The sequence below is a fragment of the Trachinotus anak genome, unplaced genomic scaffold, assembly GCF_046630095.1.
Source record: "Trachinotus anak isolate AG129_WGS33_773 ecotype Australia unplaced genomic scaffold, CSIRO_AGI_Tana_v1 ptg000010l, whole genome shotgun sequence".
Taxonomy (NCBI): domain Eukaryota; kingdom Metazoa; phylum Chordata; class Actinopteri; order Carangiformes; family Carangidae; genus Trachinotus; species Trachinotus anak.
In genome coordinates this window covers 23,568,964-23,576,503 of record NW_027273861.1, presented here as the reverse complement: position 1 = coordinate 23,576,503, position 7,540 = coordinate 23,568,964, and the positions used below count along the sequence as shown (strand labels likewise).

Here is a 7,540-nt window from a genome sequence, read left to right as displayed (position 1 = left end):
TACAATGGCTACATCTGTATATGAGGGATTTGCCTTTGCGTCCTGTAATACAGGCTCAGCTTGCGTCTGGGGCCCAGCACACACTCATAGTCGGACTGCATGTGTTGCCATAGGACTTTACTTGTTGCAAACTGAATTTCCCGCAAGGCTTGTGCATTTATATAGTATAATGAAGCAATCCCTTAATGGAGAAAGAGCGGGTGTTGGCAGGTGGGATAAAGTGTGTGTGTGTGTGGTGTGTTTAAGATAAACAGCAGCTTTTCCTCCGTCTTGTGGATGTATCAGGTTTTGGCTGGATTAAGTAGTCTCTTAATTACATGGTCTGCTTGTTGTGTTTGTTTATCATACCCTCATTAGCCCTGTGTTGGGGGGGAATAAATAACGAGCGGCAGAGTTGCATCTTAGAACAAAGCCTATGTAACAATGTGTCATTTACAATCACAGCTTACAGCGCTCAGAGAGACAAAGTCAATACTTCCTAATGGACACAGGAAATCTGTAACCTGTCCTTTCGTCTGAGCCAGAATGCCTATTCAGTTTTATTGTGATAGCGCTGTTTATTTCTTCACCGAAGCTCATCAGCAGGAGTGTGATTGAAGGTTACGGTTTAACCAGGCTTTATTTTTCAATTGATGCAGAGGTTTCGTTGATCAGTGTAGTTCTCTGTGCAAAGTCAATAGACTACTTATTATATCTGACTTTGTTTAGAAATATTGAGTCATACAGACAGTTTAGGTTTTTTTTTTTTTTTGTGCTTGTGGAGGAAACCACAAATTTACTTTTTTTCTGTAGTTATAATTCTAAAATAAATTAGCACAAAGAAATCTCAGAGATGGACGCATGGCTAGATATCAAAAGAAAATATGTACATCCACTCACGAGAAACGTTGTTAAATGCTGTGGTCACATAAAGACGTGTGTATAAAGATGGCCGAAGCCTCTGAGACGTCACCCGTAGGTTTCTTAAGAGCGATTGCTCCACACTAACCCTAACTTTAAGCATTTTAACTCATGAGTTATATAAAAATTCACCCCTGTACAGTTGAAATGAAGGGGAAAATTAGATATAGAGACCAGAACCAGGCTGTAAACATTTTTATTTCTGCTGTAAAGTTGAACATTTTAACCTGGGAGTCTATGGGCATTGACTTGCTTTTAAAGCCAGCCTCAAGTGGCTATTTAGGAAACTTCAGTTTTTGGCACTTCTACAATGGCTCTATTTTTCAGCCCCGAAGAATGCTTTTAAGAATGATTCTGAAATGACACCTGAAATGATCTGGACCATTTCCCTCCTGAACTTGTACCTCATACATAAAAGTTAATATCATATAATGTAAGAAGATGAGTTTCCTGAAGCAGAGGGGCAGATGGGGAGGAAATAATTGAGTGGGTTGCCATTCTGACAGTGTTTTTGTAGATTTTGTAAAGAGCTGTAGAAAATGTACTTGCCCAGACTATATTACAAGATGAGAAGTATGAATAGATTAAAAGAGTATGAAGGCATTGTCTGTCTACAAAATCCCTGTAACTTAATTTCCTAATTATGATAATAGATTTGATTACTTTTTTACTGACATAATCAGGGTGGTCTCTCCAGCTCGAGCTTGCCAGTCTAGTTGCTTGGACATAAGATCGATGATGAGCCTTTACAGCACGTCCTCTCTCTCGCTGAGTGGCAGAAGAGAGGGAGTTGCTTCACAATAAAAGCCCTACAAGTGTGGAAGTGTTATGTTTGCATTAATAGAAGCTTAACTAAAGATGTACAGCTGTGCGGAGAGAGGATGAGAAAACTGCCTGCTGGCTTGGTCGAAATATGGATGATGAAACACTGTAGGTCACGTGAGATTGTTTATGGAAACCAAAATAAATGGTATTGTAACCAAAAATCCCAGCTTGGAATCAATAAGACCAATACTGGAGTCAATAAGCTGAACAACAATAAGAATCAATATAGGAATTATTGCACAACTACAACACCAAAAAAAAAAAAAAGAGAGAAAAAAAAAACATGAGTTTCTTATAAGCAGGTCTTGGTCAGGACAGTCTCTGCTGTCATGTTGTACACCTGCATGACATGAAGGGGACATTTTCATGTCAACAGAAACAGGACAAACAGTTCTTACCAATACCAAAACAATTTAAATCATTATTTTTGTCCCTCGTGAGGAGTGACCTGCTATTGCTCAAAAGGTCAAGAAGAGAAAGAGAATAGTCTTTTAATTGGTTTATTCAGAGCTGCAGGAAAATTCAATCTCATGGTATGAAAGGTCCATGTAAACAGCTTAACCCCAGGGAGACCTCAATCAGAATGTGACCGGCGGCCTGTGTGTCCCTATGACATGTAAACACAACGCAGGTGATCAGCCTCCAACCTAAAGCCAGCCTGAATTTCACCATTTATCTTGTGTTCCGTGACTTATGAATAACGGAGGTGGAAATTTACTGAAGCCAAAGTGTGGTGGAGATGTAATCATCCACCCTGAACACATCACGCTGCTCTCCAGTAGCGCAATAATGGATGGTAGATGGCTGCCATTACGACCTTCCCTCTGCACGTCGGAGCACTGTGAGCCACATGAAATCAAATTACCGCTCAAGAGGAGGTTCACTTTCCTCACCCGACATGTGCCTCTCTCTCTCTCTCTCTCTCTCTCTCTCTCTCTCTCTCTCTCTCTCTCTCTCTCTCTCTCTCTCTCTCTCTCTCTCTCTCTCTCTCTCTCTCTCTCTCTCTCTCTCTCTCCTTCCTCTTGGCCTGTTTTTGCCAGCTCTTCATCTACCCCCAGGGGTGAGTTTTGAGACTTTTGAAATGGAATGGGGGCACATATTTGCAAAATGAGTAAACATGTGTTAAGACTCAAGTTGAAATCCCTGCTTCTTGGCAAAAAAAAAAAAAACCCAAAAACTGTACATTATTAATACTTACATCGTTTATTCAATGTAATAAATAAATGTCATAAAGTTGTCTGCTTAAACAGCTGCAAATATTCTGATTGGAAATTTTTATCATCATTCATTTTCATTTTTTTATTTTTATCTGACTAGTTGCTATTTTTAACTCCAAAGATCACAGACTTCCACAGACAATGAAACAACAGGCACCACGGACCCAGACTGCTGATTCTGCATCTGTTTGTGGTCCTTTTGTATCTCTCTGTGGTTATTATGTGGCACATTTTGTGTCTCCTTGTGGTCAAATTCTGTCCTTCTGTGGTCATTGTGTGTCCCTTTGTGGTTGTTTTGTGCATTTTTTTTGCCTCTCTTTCGTGTTATTTTGCATCCCTCTGTGGTCATTGTGTGTCCCTTTGCGGCCATTGTGTGATTCTTTTGTGGTTTCTTGTTTGACTCTCCAACCAGGAATATTAACAGTCACCTCATGCAGAGCTTCAGTCAGGGGCCTTAGGCCTGTACCCAGTGGGTCCACTCAGCAATCCACTAATAAGAATTACCTATCCCTGTCTGATGCTGGTAGGACAACACTTGGGGGGGGTGAAGGGTCAATTAGTTTCAAGGGGGAGCCCATGCTACTTTAGGCCCGTTTATGCCCCCCCACCCCCACTCCCCACCCCCTTCCTTTCATCTTTCTTTGTTCTTTCTCCAGTGCTGCCTGTCTGACTGCTGCGTATGAGTTCGAAATGGAGGTGCAAATAGGAAGTGCAGCGATCCTTTGAGATCTCATAAATTCAATATATTCATATTGCCTAGACTCCCTAAAAGTGCTTGGGAGTGCATTCAGCAAGTCCATAAGTCACAACATTGTCAGAGACGCGATGGTGATGCATGAGGATGCCGGGGCTCAGTTCATTCCAGAGCAGGTACTCTCCGTCAGATAAGCCCAACCTTAATTCCTTCCGCTGGCCTAATGTGTTTTTAATGCAGCCTTGTGACTTATGTTGCTGTCACTCGCTCGGCCTCATAGTGATGGCACGATGCTAGTGGGCGGCGGACAGGGACCAGGAAAAGGTGGCAAAGATTAATCACAGCGAGAGGCGTTACACATTTGATCAAATCCGCATTGACTGAGACCACTGAGAGAGCTGCATCTCTGGAAGTCAAAAAAACAAAACAAAGAACAAACAAAAAAAAACAGGATGCCCATGTTGTCTCGCCCACAGGATAGATGAGCTCGGTTTGTTCGCACGTGCGGTTGATAAAACAATACGCACTGACCTCGGAAGCAATTTATGGCACCGATACTACGCAGAGGCAGGAAAATTTCTCATTGCAGTGCAGTTGAGTACAAAACATTATTAATTGTTTCTGTGTTTTCAAGCTTTGGAGACTTATTGTAGAATCGGCACACAGCAATACATCATAAAGCAGTCGTCACACTAAGATCAGCAGACACTTTATTTAAAACCAGAGGCAATTTACAATGTATGGTTCTGCCCTCTGAAGTGTCCCCGGGGAAATGTACAGGGCAACAGTGTTACTCCCACACTTCCACGCAGTCTACATTCACATTATATCTTTTATTTATATATTTTTAATGATTTATTTGTTTTCACTCAGACAACAGCGACAGTCAGCACAGGAAGTCCCACTGTATCTGTCAGAGACACTGCAGGATTCTCAGTTTCCCCCACTAGTGGATAGAGAGAGGAAAAGCATGTAGAAAGTGAAATCAGGTTTTTTTTTTTTTGTTTTGTTTTTTGTGGTGGGTGTGGACATTGTCTGCCATTTTAGTTGTGATATTCAAACACTGTTAATATCACAGTATTTCCACTTTATATAGGCTACACAAAACTGGTGCAGCACTTACCTCCCCTCTTCAGCATACACGGTCAGCTGTGTGGATTTCTGCAGTCTTGTCCCCCGGCCCTGATAATCCTCCACATCCTTGGCTAATCAGCAGGAAGAGACCAGTGCAGCAGTGCACTCAGGGTTGAGTTTTAAAAATGCATGTTCCCTCTCAGCACACAGACACTGCGGCCCACAGGGGACCGGGCTTTCTCCCTCCTGCGGGAGGGGGGAAACACAGGCAGATAAAAACTCCACACAGGGTAATGACATGCATGACCACCGTTTGCATGCACACGCGGTAGATCAGTGCTGAAGGTGAGGACATCTCCCGAGTGCAGCAGAGATAAACAGAGAGGAGGCCAAGGCCACAGAGGTGTGAGGGTGTGTATGTCTGTGGAGAAATGAGGGTTTGTTCAGGGTGGGAGGTCCGCTGCCAGCTAATTGTGTTTTCCCCGGCCTTGTGCCTGCCAATAAATTGGCCCTGGTGTGTCTCCCCGGCTGGCTAGGCTGCCACTGAAAGGTCACAGGTGCTCTGGGAGAACAGACCTACTGCAGTAGTACTGCATTCATATGAGATGTTAAAAAGGCTGATTTCAAACTTTTTTTTTTTTTCTTTTTTAATTTCCCACAGGTTTGCATATGTTTTATTTTCATTTCAGTAACAACCCAACATCTTCAACCTGAGTAAATGTTGTTAAAATTACATTATAATATTATAAAAGTCAAATGGGCCTTCTACATGATAACATAATCGGCCCTCTCGTACCTTTGGGTTTTGTTTATCTCCTTGTTACTGAATAGAGCTAAGTCAAAACTTCAAGATAGATAGATAGATAGATAGATTACTTTATTAATCCCCAAGGGGAAATTTGAGTGTCATATCAGCAGTACACACAGTACAAAAAGTTATGGATCAGATTTGTAACATTGTTCTGACTGAACTGTTGTATTTCTGATAAAGAGTGTGCAAGAATTCAACTTGTATTTAATTTTCTAATGCACCTCTCAAACAGGTGCATTAGACGAGACTCAGTTTGACATTTAATTGATTTCCTGTCAGATAGTGGTGCATTGTTGAACATTTTCACCATTTTCTTTTTTTTATTATCATGAAATTACTTGAGGGGAAAAAAAGAAAATATCTAGCACAGGTATCCTGGGACTGTCTTCATGTTTTTTTTTTTTTTTTGGTTTTTTTTTCATGCAGATCTGGATCCAGATGCAAGGTTATGAATATATTAGAAATTTCTCAAACTTTCCAAATAAAAAGTTCTAGGTGTTGAATTGTTTATTAAAAAAAAAAAAAAAGCCACTCAGAATAGATGAAATTTGAGCTGTGCATCATGACATTCCAAACTTATGCCATACCTTTTAAACAATGCTTTATGTAGAGGTCTTGACCACTGGTATTGCTCAGTAGTGATGTATTTGTGAGTTAGTCCTGCTTTTGTTTGGAATTTTGCACCAATTAATGTAGATGCAAAATCTTCTTGGCGCCAGCAGAGGGCGGTAGGAAAAAGAATGCTAGTGAGGGTAGGTACGTTGCTGTCAGTACAGTCCGAGTGTTTATTAATGCAACCATGACAACCAAGGTTTTCACTGTCTCACTGATTCCACTGTCTCAGACAAATTTCAAATGTTGGACTTTTGCTAGAGTTGCTCCCATCATCTCAATCATTTGGTGTAAGGTGATCGTCGAGCTGTCTTTGTTAAGTCAGTCTCTTTTTGTCTTGTGTTCTGATGAAATGTGTTTAATGTTATCATACGTTTTTCGTCTTGGCTCATGCAAATGGTGACGTTCACTGGCGGTTTCTCCAGCATGGCAACAGTGAGCACGGAGGCCCATGACTGTGAGTCGTTTGGTGTAAGGCCGGACACAGGGAAATCATTTCAAAATAAAACAGGAAATCATAAACACAAAGTCCAAACACAGTCATTTTAGGGGTAAACCATGACAAGTATAGTGTTGAGTTACTAATGTACTTATTTTTCTTCCTGCAAATTTCCACCAGGAGCAAGACGGGAAATAATTTCAACGGAATCTAGTCATGTAAACAGTGACCCTGCAAGATCCCCAGTCTTTATAAAATCTTATAGTGTGACTACAGTGTAACTGTGATTTATGTCAAATTGTCTTTGGATGTGAGAGTGTGTCAGACTTAGTTATTTAAAAGTCTTTTCAAAGTCTTCTAGTGTATGGCGGGAATATGTAGCACCAAAAGACCTGACTTACAAAGAAAAACATAATTTTCTTTTTTTTGTGACTTAGATAAAGGAGATAAAACAGCAATAACATCAGTTTTCATTGATCCAAAAGCAAATTAGATTAAATCCTGTCAAGTGACACTTTTGTATTGACAGCTGCCATATATACAATGCATACATTTAGAAATATATATATATATATATATATATATATATATATTGCTAAATCATTTATAATAAAGTAAGACAGCACACAACACAATAAACATACAGTTTATATGTCACAGAATTTTGTAACGAAGCACAGTATTGTGTAAGCACTGCTTATATGGTCTAAATTTACTATTATTACTATTTATTACTTAGAAGAAATACCTTATGTGTGCAGCACATCGACCAGGGAGAAAGAGGGATAGGATCACATACAGGAAAAAAAAAAAAAATTCAATTTAGGTATATACTTTACATCGCTGAGGGACCAGACACGTCACTTTCACTGGTATATTCTGTGTCAGATCTGTAATAACAAGTGCATCCCCACCCACAAATTCTTCTGACAGCTGTCGGTATCTCTATGTATCTGTCGAAACTTTCT

The 7,540-nt window shown here is 40.3% G+C and overlaps 1 long non-coding RNA gene across 1 annotated transcript; it reads left to right on the top strand.

Annotated features, from left to right (window-relative positions):
• Nucleotides 1-6,135: 6,135 nt before the first annotated feature.
• LOC139626360 (uncharacterized) lies at nucleotides 6,136-7,018 on the top strand. The gene is made up of 3 exons (XR_011692239.1): nucleotides 6,136-6,273; nucleotides 6,559-6,590; nucleotides 6,753-7,018. It is a non-coding gene; the product is annotated as an uncharacterized lncRNA (long non-coding RNA).
• Nucleotides 7,019-7,540: the final 522 nt, after the last annotated feature.